General features: G+C 41.1%; 2 long non-coding RNA genes across 2 annotated transcripts; both read right to left on the minus strand.

The window, feature by feature from the left end:
- Positions 1 to 7,037: 7,037 nt before the first annotated feature.
- On the minus strand, positions 7,038 to 7,538 carry LOC124708817. Its single transcript, XR_007005344.1, has 2 exons — positions 7,464 to 7,538; positions 7,038 to 7,298 (listed from the first exon to the last, which is right to left on the minus strand). It is a non-coding gene; the product is annotated as an uncharacterized LOC124708817 (long non-coding RNA).
- A 1,307-nt stretch (positions 7,539 to 8,845) lies between these two features.
- Positions 8,846 to 9,343, minus strand: LOC124708800. Its single transcript, XR_007005329.1, has 2 exons — positions 9,269 to 9,343; positions 8,846 to 9,103 (listed from the first exon to the last, which is right to left on the minus strand). It is a non-coding gene; the product is annotated as an uncharacterized LOC124708800 (long non-coding RNA).
- Between the last annotated feature and the right edge of the window lie 2,989 nt (positions 9,344 to 12,332).

Below are 12,332 nucleotides of genomic sequence, written 5' to 3' on the forward strand. Positions count from 1 at the left end.
ACCCCTTCCGAGTATTAAGTTGCAAACAACATACAATTGCATTAAGTATGGTGCGTAATGTAATCAACACAAATATCCTTAGACAAAGCATTGATGTTTTATCCCTAGTGGCAACAAGCACATCCACAACCTTAGAACTTTACGTCACATCGTCCCGGATTCAATGGAGGCATGAACCCACTATCGAGCATAAATACTCCCTCTTGGAGTCACAAGTATCAACTTTGCCGAGCCTCTACTAGCAACGGAGAGCATGCAAGATCATAAACAACACATATATGATAGATCGATAATCAACTTGACATAGTATTCCATATTCATCGGATCCCAACAAACACAACATGTAGCATTACAAATAGATGATCTTGATCATGATAGGCAGCTCACAAGATCTAACATGATAGCACAATTAGGAGAAGACAACCATCTAGCTACTGCTATGGACCCATAGTCCAAGGATGAACTACTCACACATCAGTCCGGAGGCGATCATGGTGATGTAGAGTCCTCCGGGTGATGATTCCCCTCTCCGGCAGGGTGCCGGAGGCGATCTCCTGAATCCCTCGAGATGGGATTGGCGGCGGCGTCTCTGGAACTTTTTCCGTGTCGTGGCTCTCGGTAATAGGGTTTTCGCGACGGAGAGTTTAAGTAGGCGGAAGGGCAGAGTCGGAGGAGGCACGGGGGCCCCACACCATAGGCCGGCGCGGGCCCCTCCTTGGCCGCGCCGCCCTATGGTCTGGGCGCCTCATGGCCCCACTTCGTATCCTCTTCGGTCTTCTGGAAGCTCCGTGGAAAAATAAGACCCTGGGCGTTCGTTTCGTCCAATTCCGAGAATATTTCCTGTGTAGGATTTCTGAAACCAAAAATAGCACAAAACAGAAGCCGGCGCTTCGGCATCTCGTTAATAAGTTAGTGCCAGAAAATGCATATAAATGATATAAAGTGTATATAAAACATGTGAGTATTGTCATAAAACTAGCATGGAACATAAGAAATTATAGATACGTTTGAGACGTATTAAGCATCCCCAAGTTTAGTTCCTACTCGTCCTCGAGTAGGTAAACGATAACAAGGATAATTTCTGAAGTGACATGCTATCATAATCTTGATCAATACTATTGTAAAGCATATGAGATGAATGAAGTGATTCGAAGCAATGGTAAAGACAATGACTAAACAACTGAATCATATAGCAAAGACTTTTCATGAATAGTACTTTTAAGACAAGCATCAATAAGACTTGCATAGGAGTTAACTCATAAAGCAATAAATTCTTAGTAGAAAGTTTTGAAACAACACAAAGGAAGATATAAGTTTCAGCAGTTGCTTTCAACTTCAACTTTTATATCTCATGGATAATTGTCAACACAAAGTAATATGATGAATGCAAATAAGCAAGTATGTAGGAATCAATGCACACAGTTGACACAAGTGTTTGCTTCTAAGATAGAAAGAAGTAGGTAAACTGACTCAACATAAAGTAGAAGAAAGTCCCTTCGCAGAGGGAAGCATGGATTACTATTTTTGTGCTAGAGCTTTTATTTTGAAAACATAGAAACAATTTTGTCAACGGTAGTAATAATTCATATGAGTTATGCATAAGACATCCTATAAGTTGCAAGCCTCATGCATAGAATACCAATAGTGCTCGCACCTTGTCCTAATTAGCTTGGATTTACATGGATTATCATTGCATAACATATGTTTCAACCAAGTGTCACAAAGGGGTACCTCTATGCCGCCTGTACAAAGGTCCAAGGAGATAGATCGCATTTGGTTTCTCGTTTTTGATAGATCTCAACTTAGGACATCCATACTGGGACAACATAGAAAACAGATAATGGACTCCTCTTTAATGCATAAGCATTCAACAACTGATAATATTCTCATAAGAGATTGAGGATTAATGTCCAAACTGAAACTTCCACCATGATTCATGGCTTTGGTTAGCGGCCCAATGTTCTTCTCTAACAATATGCATACTCAAACCGTTTGATCATGATAAATCACCCTTACTTCAGACAAGACGAACATGCATAACAACTCACATGATATTCAACAAAGGTGTAATAGTTGATGGCGTCCCCAGAAACATGGTTACCGCTCAACAAGCAACTTATAAGAAATAAGATACATGAGCTATATATTCTTTACCTCAATAGTTTTTAAGGCTATTTTCCCATGAGCTATATATTGCAAAGACAAGGAATGAAATTTTAAAGGTAGCACTCAAGTAATTTACTTTGGAATGGCAGAGAAATACCACATAGTAGGTGATACTTCCAAAACGTATCTACTTTCCCGAACACTTTTGCTATTGTTTTGCCTCTAATTTGTGTATTTTGGATGCAACTAACACGGACTAACGTTATTTTCAGCAGAACTGCTCTGGTGTCTCGTTTTTGTGCAGAAATCCAACTTTCAGGAAAATCCTCGAAATTTATGCGAAAGGTCCTATTTTCCCAGAATATTAACGGAGCCAGAAGGGCAAGCCAGGTGGGGGCCCGAGGGCCCCACACACTAGGCCGGCGCGGCCCAGGAGGGGCCCGCGCGGCCCTAGTGTGTGGCGGCCTCGGCCGGCCCCCGACGCCCTCCTTCGGACTACTTATTGCCTTCGACCTAAAAACGCATGGGGAGAAGTCGGAAATCGCCAGAAACCATCCAGTACGCCGCCACCGTCGCGAAACTCCGTCTCGGGACCAGAAACTCCGTTCTGGCACTCCGCCGGGACGGGGAATTGGAGAAGATCATCGCCATCATCACCACCGACGCCTCTCCATCGACCAGTCATGTTTCCCCCATCCATGTGTGGGTAATTCCCCCGCTGTAGGCTGAAGGGGATGGTAGGGATTGGATGAGATTGGTCATGTAATAGCATAAGATTGTTAGGGCATAGTGCCTAGTGTCCGTAATTGGTACTTTTATGATATTGTTGCAACTTGTTATGCTTAATGCTTGTCACTAGGGCCCGAGTGCCATGATTTCAGATCTGAACATGTTATCGATTCATGATGATATTCATTGCTTTATGATCTTACCCGCAAGTTGTATACACGTATTGTTGTCCGGAACCCGAGGCCCCAAAGTGACAGAAATTGGGACAACCGAAGGGGATGGCGGTGATATGAGGATCACATGTGTTCACGGAGTGTTAATGCTTTGCTCCGGTGCTCTATTAAAAGGAGTGCCTTAATTTCCAGTAGATTCCCTAGAGGCCCGGCTGCCACCGGCTGGTAGGACAAAAGATGTTGTGCAAGTTTCTCATTGCGAGCACGTACGACTATATATGGAACACATGCCTATTGATTGATTAGTACTTGGATACCGTTTTATTATTATCTGCAAATGCCCTTGCTTTGATTGTTACATGAGTTTCTCTCATCCATGCAACGCCCGTTCATCCATCCCTGTGCCTACGGTATTTTAATCCTGCTGTTTACCGATACGTCTCCGACGTATCGATAATTTCTTATGTTCCATGCCACATTATTGATGATATCTACATGTTTTATACACATTATATGTCGTATTTATGCATTTTCCGGCACTAACCTATTAACGAGATGCCGAAGAGCCAGTTGCTGCTTTCTGCTGTTTTTGGTTTCAGAAATCCTAGTAAAGAAATATTCTCGGAATTGGACGAAATCAACGCCCAGGGTCCTATTTTGCCACGAAGCTTCCAGAAGACCGAGGGAGAGTCGAAGTGGGGCCACGAGGTGGGGACACACCAGGGCGGCGCGGCCCGGGCCCCGGCCGCGCCGGCCCGTGGTGTGGGCCCCTCGTGACGCCCCTTTACCTGCCCTTCCGCCTACAAATAGCCTTCGTCGCGAAACCCCCGCATCGAGAGCCACGATACGGAAAACCTTCCGGAGACGCCGCCGCCTCCAATCCCATCTCGGGGATTCTGGAGATCACCTCCGGCACCCCGCCGGAGAGGGGAATCATCTCCCGGAGGACTCTTCACCGCCATGGTCGCCTCCGGAGTGATGAGTGAGTAGTTCACCCCTGGACTATGGGTCCATAGCAGTAGCTAGATGGTTGTCTTCTCCTCATGTGCTTCATTGTTGGATCTTGTGAGCTGCCTAACATGATCAAGATCATCTATCCGTAATTCTATATGTTGTGTTTGTCGGGATCCGATGGATAGAGAATACTATGTTATGTTGATTATCAATCTATTACCTATGTGTTGTTTATGATCTTGCATGCTCTCCGTTATTAGTAGAGGCTCGGCCAAGTTTTTGCTCATAACTCCAAGAGGGAGTATTTATGCTCGATAGTGGGTTCATGCCTCCATTAAATGCTGGGACGGTGACGGAAAGTTCTAAGGTTGTGGATGTGTTGTTGCCACTAGGGATAAAACATTGATGCTATGTCCGAGGATGTAGTTATTGATTACATTACGCACCATACTTAATGCAATTGTCTCGTTGTTTTGCAACTTAATACCGGAAGGGGTTCGGATGATAACCTGAAGGTGGACTTTTTAGGCATAGATGCATGCTGGATAGCGGTCTATGTACTTTGTCGTAATGCCCAATTAAATCTCACAATATTCATCATGTCATGTATGTGCATTGTTATGCCCTCTCTATTTGTCAATTGCCCGACAGTAATTTGTTCACCCAACATGCTATTTATCTTATGGGAGAGACACCTCTAGTGAACTGTGGACCCCGGTCCATTCTTTACATCTGAAATACAATCTGCTGCTATTGTTCTTTACTTGTTCTTGCAAACAATCATCATCCACACTATACATCTAATCCTTTGTTACAGCAAGCCGGTGAGATTGACAACCTCACTCGTTTCGTTGGGGCAAAGTACTTTGGTTGTGTTGTGCGGGTTCCACGTTGGCGCCGGAATCTCCGGTGTTGCGCCGCACTACATCCCGCCGCCATCAACCTTCAACGTGCTTCTTGGCTCCTCCTGGTTCGATAAACCTTGGTTTCTTTCTGAGGGAAAACTTGCTGCTGTGCGCATCATACCTTCCTCTTGGGGTTCCCAACGAACGTGTGAGTTACACGCCATCAAGCTCTTTTTCTGACGCCGTTGCCGGGGTGATCAAGACACGCTGCAAGGGGAGTCTCCACAATCCAATCTCTTTACTTTGTTTTTGTCTTGCTTTATTTTATTTACTACATTGTTTGCTGCATTATATCAAAACACAAAAAAATTAGTTGCTAGCTTTACTTTATTTACTGTCTTGCACTCTTTATCAAAAACACAAAAAAATTAGTTACTTGTATTTACTTTATTTAGTTTGCTTTATTTACTACTGCTAAAATGGCTACTCCTGAAAATACTAAGTTGTGTGACTTCACAACCACAAATAATAATGATTTCTTGTGCACACCTATTGCTCCACCTGCTACTACATCAGAATTTTTTGAAATTAAACCTGCTCTACTGAATCTTGTTATGCGAGAGCAATTTTCTGGTGTTAGTTCTGATGATGCTGCTGCCCATCTCAATAATTTTGTTGAATTGTGTGAAATGCAAAAGTATAAAGATGTAGATGGTGACATTATAAAATTAAAATTGTTTCCTTTCTCATTAAGAGGAAGAGCTAAAGATTGGTTGCTATCTCTCGCCTAAGAATAGTATTGATTCATGGACTAAATGCAAGGATGCTTTTATTGGTAGATATTATCCCCCTGCTAAAATTATATCTTTGAGAAGTAGCATAATGAATTTCAAGCAATTAGATAATAAACATGTTGCTCAAGCTTGGGAAAGAATGAAATCTTTGGTTAAAAATTGCCCAACCCATGGACTGACTACTTGGATGATCATCCAAACCTTTTATGCAGGACTGAACTTTTCTTCGCGGAACCTATTGGATTCAGCTGCTGGAGGTACCTTTATGTCCATCACTCTTGGTGAAGCAACAAAGCTCCTTGATAATATGATGATTAATTACTCTGAATGGCACACGGAAAGAGCTCCACAAGGTAAGAAGGTAAATTCCGTTGAAGAATCCTCTTCCTTGAGTGATAAGATTGATGCTATTATGTCTATGCTTGTGAATGATAGGACTAATGTTGATCCTAATAATGTTCCGTTAGCTTCATTGGTTGCCCAAGAAGAACATGTTGATGTAAACTTCATTAAAAATAATAATTTCAACAACAATGCTTATCGGAATAATTCTAGTAATAACTATAGGCCATATCCTTATAATAATGGTAACGGTTATGCTAATTCTTATGGGAATTCTTACAACAATAATAGGAACACACCCCCTGGACTTGAATCTATGCTTAAAGAATTTATTAGTACACAAACTGCTTTTAACAAATCTGTTGAGGAAAAGCTCAATAAAATTGATATTATCGCTTCTAAGGTTGATAGTCTTGCCTCTGATGTTGATCTTTTGAAATCGAAAGTTATGCCTAATAAGGATATTGAAAATAAAATTATTACTACAGCAAATGTCATCCAAGTTATAATTAATGAGAATATAAGATTGATGGCCGAATTCCATGCTAGGTGGGAAAGAGAAGAAAATGAAAAACTAGCTAAAGAGAAAAATGTAGCTAAAGTTTGGACTATTACCACCACTAGTAATGTTAATGCTCCACATGTTGCTGCACCTCCTACTATCAATGATAAAATAATTGGTGTTGGCAATGTTACTACTCCTAGTGCAAAGCCCGCAAAATTGCCTGAAACTGCTAAAACTGCTGAAACTGCCTGTGATAAAACTGCTGAAATTTTTTCCAACATTGGGGATGATGATCCCATTGCTTTAGATTATAATGGTTTGGATTTTGATGATTGCCACATCTCTGAAGTTATAAAGTTCTTACAAAAACTTGCTAAGAGTCCTAATGCTAGTGCTATAAACTTGGCTTTCACGAAACATATTACAAATGCTCTCATAAAAGCTAGAGAAGAGAAACTAAAACTTGAAATGTAACATCCCAAGTTTCATCCATACCTGGCGATGCTACCACACTATCTAAATAACGCAAGTATACGAAGAATTCTAAAATCGGGCAGCACCAACTTTGTTTATTTGGACATCCACGACATGTAATTTAAAGGATATTTATCAAATATCATCAATATAGTTCATAACATAACTGGAAGACGTAAGGAACAATGATCGGAGCGACCAAAGGCTCACATTAAGTAATAATTTCAGAAGACTCAAATAGACAGTACCGAAACAACTAATGGTTTATGGATACTCTGTATAAGTGCTCTCTAAATATTATATGGGAACATGTGATATAATAAAGTGACGTGGTTGTGCTATGCCCGCTTCCCATGCATGTCGCTGAGTTTAATACCTGAAAACCAAATGAAACGCAAGAGTGAGTATGGAAATACTCAGCAAGTACAACATGGAACGGTACAAACATAAATCATAGACAAGCATTGAAACTTCACTCGGAAACACAGATTTTATATGAAAACTGAAATATGGGTTTTCGCAGTACTGGCTCGGAGTTTACCAGCGCGTTGGCTCGGAGTTTACCAACCTGCGGCAGTATTGGCTCGGAATTTACCAACCCACGGCCCAATAAATTTTAGAAGAAAATTATTGAGTCAAATTACCAATTAACAACGAAGCACACCAGAAGCACTGAAGCCACACAATCAAATATTAAGGCGACAACGTTCGTAATGCACTTGCCTCCAACAAAAGAACGAAGCAACAAGCTGTCGGCAAAGTTCCGTGATTAATCCACGCCACCACCTGAACAAACCATCTCAAACTCAATACAGTGCTAGAATTTACGTTGTATAACTTAAATAATGAGGAGACACGCTTAGGCACTTGCTCTCTAGTCCCAGCACTAAACGTGCTAGCTAGTATTTTTAATCCATGTCAAGAAACAGAAAATTTCCTAATGCAAACTGACTCTTCTATGTACAGGTTTAGGTAGATGGTCAATAACTGCTCCAAATTCTGAAACGGTAGCTTCCTCGTATGCACCAGCCGAATTAACTTCCCCCAAACATGCTTTCTAGATCTGATTAATTAGTAGGCCAAGGTAAAGAATCCATCTCTTTTCTTCTCTTTCCCTACTGCATGCATCTTAAAATCTTGTATCCTAAAACCATCGGCTGGAATCAAATAACACTAAGAAAAACTCCTCCATTGTCCTAGTGACTTCTATAATGAAAGCGATGGAATACCAATTCAGTACCGCACCTACTGGCACCTAAGAGTACTGGATTCAATTTGAAAATAGACTCTCTAATCCATCAGTTAGCTTCAGCTTCTAGTACTGCAGCAGGTTGCAAGCCGTGTTTCACGTCCTTACAGCCGAAAGATCCCACGTACCTGAGAACTGCAGGCCCTCAAGAGTAATCGGAGCGGATGAAAACAGCGATGGCGGCGACCAAGACACGGCCGAGACGGAAGACAACCAGCAGCGATTCCGGGAACAGCGCAGCGGAAGTTACTAACCCTTGCGGCGGCGCGATCTGGATGGTGGTGTGCGATAGTTCGGTCTTCCGTCCAGGAACAGCTCGACCTGGGCGTTTTATTCCCCCTTTCCTTCTCTTAGCCTTATCTGGACTTGACATGGTTCTTTTTTTCTTTTTAATTCCCAAATTTATCCAACTGCTGTAATTACATGACCAGCTAGGCAAAATAAACCCATCTTAGGTCAGGACGCTTCCGGATTATATACAAAAAAATGCTCTTAAAATGCAGGTTATTACATTCTCCCCCACTTCAATTGAATTCGTCCTCGAATTCATCACTCTCATCCCAGGAATCGACCCTTCCTAGGATGCTACCACACTATACTAAAAACTAGAAAGTATACGAAGAATTCTAAATCGGGCAGCACCAACTTTGTTTATTTGGACATCCACGACATGGAATTTAAAGGATATTTATCAGATATCATCAATATAGTTCATAACATAACTGGAAGACATAAGGAACCATGATCGGAGCGACCAAAGGCTCACATTAAGTAATAATTTCAGAAGACTCAAATAGACAGTACCGAAACAACTAATGGTTTATGGATACTCTGTATAAGTGCTCTCTAAATATTATATGGGAACATGTGATATAATAAAGTGACGTGGTTGTGCTATGCCCGCTTCCCATGCATGTCGCTGAGTTTAATACCTGAAAACCAAATGAAACGCAAGAGTGAGTATGGAAATACTCAGCAAGTACAACATGGAACCGTACAAACATAAATCATAGACAAGCATTGGAACTTCACTCGGAAACACAGATTTTATATGAAAACTGAAATATGGGTTTTCGCAGTACTGGCTCGGAGTTTACCAGTGCGTTGGCTCGGAGTTTACCAACCTGCGGCAGTATTGGCTCGGAATTTACCAACCCGCGGCCCAATAAATTTTAGAAGAAAATTATTGAGTCAAATTACCAATTAACAACGAAGCACACCAGAAGCACACAAGCCACACAATCAAATATTAAGGCGTCAAGGTTCGTAATGCACTTGCCTCCAACAAAAGAACGAAGCAACAAGCTGTCGGCAAAGTTCCGTGATTAATCCACGCCACCACCTGAACAAACCATCTCAAACTCAATACAGTGCTAGAATTTACGTTGTATAACTTAAATAATGAGGAGACACGCTTAGGCACTTGCTCTCTAGTCCCAGCACTAAACGTGCTAGCTAGTATTTTTAATCCATGTCAAGAAACAGAAAATTTCCTAATGCAAACTGACTCTTCTATGTACAGGTTTAGGTAGATGGCCAACAACTGCTCCAAATTCTGAAACGGTAGCTTCCTCGTATGCACCAGCCGAATTAACTTCCCCCAAACATGCTTTCTAGATCTGATTAATTAGTAGGCCAAGGTAAAGAATCCATCTCTTTTCTTCTCTTTCCCTACTGCATGCATCTTAAAATCTTGTATCCTAAAACCATCGGCTGGAATCAAATAACACTAAGAAAAACTCCTCCATTGTCCTAGTGACTTCTATAATGAAAGCGATGGAATACCAATTCAGTACCGCACCTACTGGCACCTACGAGTACTGGATTCAATTTGAAAATAGACTCTCTAATCCATCAGTTAGCTTCAGCTTCTAGTACTGCAGCAGGTTGCAAGCCGCGTTTCACGTCCTTACAGCCGAAAGATCCCACGTACCTGAGAACTGCAGGCCCTCAAGAGTAATCGGAGCGGATGAAAACAGCGATGGCGGCGACCAAGACACGGCCGAGACGGAAGACAACCAGCAGCGATTCCGGGAACAGCGCAGCGGAAGTTACTAACCCTTGCGGCGGCGCGATCTGGATGGTGGTGTGCGATAGTTCGGTCTTCCGTCCAGGAACAGCTCGACCTGGGCGTTTTATTCCCCCTTTCCTTCTCTTAGCCTTATCTGGACTTGACATGGTTCTTTTTTTCTTTTTAATTCCCAAATTTATCCAATTGCTGTAATTACATGACCAGCTAGGCAAAATAAACCCATCTTAGGTCAGGACGCTTCCGGATTATATACAAAAAAATGCTCTTAAAATGCAGGTTATTACATGAAACTTCTATTCCTAGAAAGCTAGAGGATGGTTGGGAGCCCATCATTAAGATGAAGGTCAATAACTTTGATTGTAATGTTTTATGTGATCTTGGTGCAAGTATTTCCGCTATGCCTAAGAAAATCTATAATATGCTTGACTTGCCACCATTGAAGAATTGTTATTTGGATGTTAATCTTGTTGATAATGCTATAAAAAAACCTTTGTAACAATAACCTTGTCCCCGTTGATTTTGTTGTCTTGGATATTGAATGCAATGCATCTTGTCCCATTATATTGGGAAGACCTTTTCTTCGAACTGTTGGTGCTACCATTGATATGAAGGAAGGTAATATTAAATATCAATTTCCTCTTAAGAAAGGTATGGAACACTTCCCTAGAAAGAGAATGAAGTTACCTTTTGATTCTATTATTAGAACAAGTTATGATGTTGATACTTCGTCTCTCGATAATACTTGATACACACTTTCTGCGCCTGACTGAAAGGCTTTAAAGAAAAGCGCTTATGGGAGACAACCCATGTTTTTATTACAGTATTTTTGTTTTATATTTGAGTCTTGGAAGTTGTTTACTACTGTAGCAACCTCTTCTTATCTTAGTTTTGTGCATTGTTGTGCCAAGTAAAGTCTTTGATAGTAAGGTTCATACTAGATTTGGATTGATGCGCAGTAACAGATTTCTTTGCTGTCACGAATTCCGATCTGCCTCTCTGTAGGTAACTCAGAAAATTATGCAAATTTACGTGTGTGATCCTCAGATATGTACGCAACTTTCATTCAATTTGGGCATTTTCATTTGAGCAAGTCTGGTGCCTCAATAAAATCCATCTTTACGGACTGTTCTGTTTTGACAGATTCTGCCTTTTATTTCGCATTGCCTCTTTTGCTATGTTGGATGAATTTCTTTGATCCATTAATGTCCTGTAGCTTTATGCAATGTCCAGATGTGTTAAGAATGATTGTGTCACCTCTGAACATGTTAATTTTTATTGTACACTAACCCTCTAATGAGTTGTTTCGAGTTTGGTGTGGAGGAAGTTTTCAAGGATCAAGAGAGGAGAATGATGCAATATGATCAAGGAGAGTGAAAGCTCTAAGCTTGGGGATGCCCCGGTGGTTCACCCCTGCATATTTTAAGAAGACTCAAGCGTCTAAGCTTGGGGATGCCCAAGGCATCCCCTTCTTCATCGACAACATTATCAGGTTCCTCCCCTGAAACTATATTTTTATTCCGTCACATCTTATGTACTTTGCTTGGAGCGTCGGTTTGTTTTTGTTTTGTTTGAATAAAATGGATCCTAGCATTGTGTGGGAGAGAGACACGCTCCGCTGTTGCATATGGATAAATATGTCCTTAGGCTTTACTCATAGTATTCATGACGAAGGTTGAATCTTCTTCGTTAAATTGTTATATGGTTGGAATCGGGAAATGCTACATGTAGTAATTCTAAAATTTCTTGAATAATTTGATACTTGGAAATTGTTGTGCTCATGTTTAAGCTCTTGCATCATATACTTTGCACCCATTAATGAAGAAACACCTAGAGCTTGCTAAATTTGGTTTGCATATTTGGTCTCTCTAAAGTCTAGAAAATTTCTAGTATTGAGTTTTGAACAACAAGGAAGACGGTGTAGAGTCTTATAATGTTTACAATATGTCTTTTATGTGATTTTTGCTGCACCGGTTTATCCTTGTGTTTGTTTCAAATAACCTTGCTAGCCTAAACCTTGTATCGAGAGGGAATACTTCTCATGCATCCAAAATCCTTGAGCCAACCACTATGCCATTTGTGTCCATCATACCTACCTACTACATGGTATTTCTCCGCCATTCCAAAGTAAA

Source organism: Lolium rigidum, chromosome 4 (assembly GCF_022539505.1).
Source record: "Lolium rigidum isolate FL_2022 chromosome 4, APGP_CSIRO_Lrig_0.1, whole genome shotgun sequence".
In the NCBI taxonomy this organism is placed as follows: Eukaryota; Viridiplantae; Streptophyta; class Magnoliopsida; order Poales; family Poaceae; genus Lolium; species Lolium rigidum.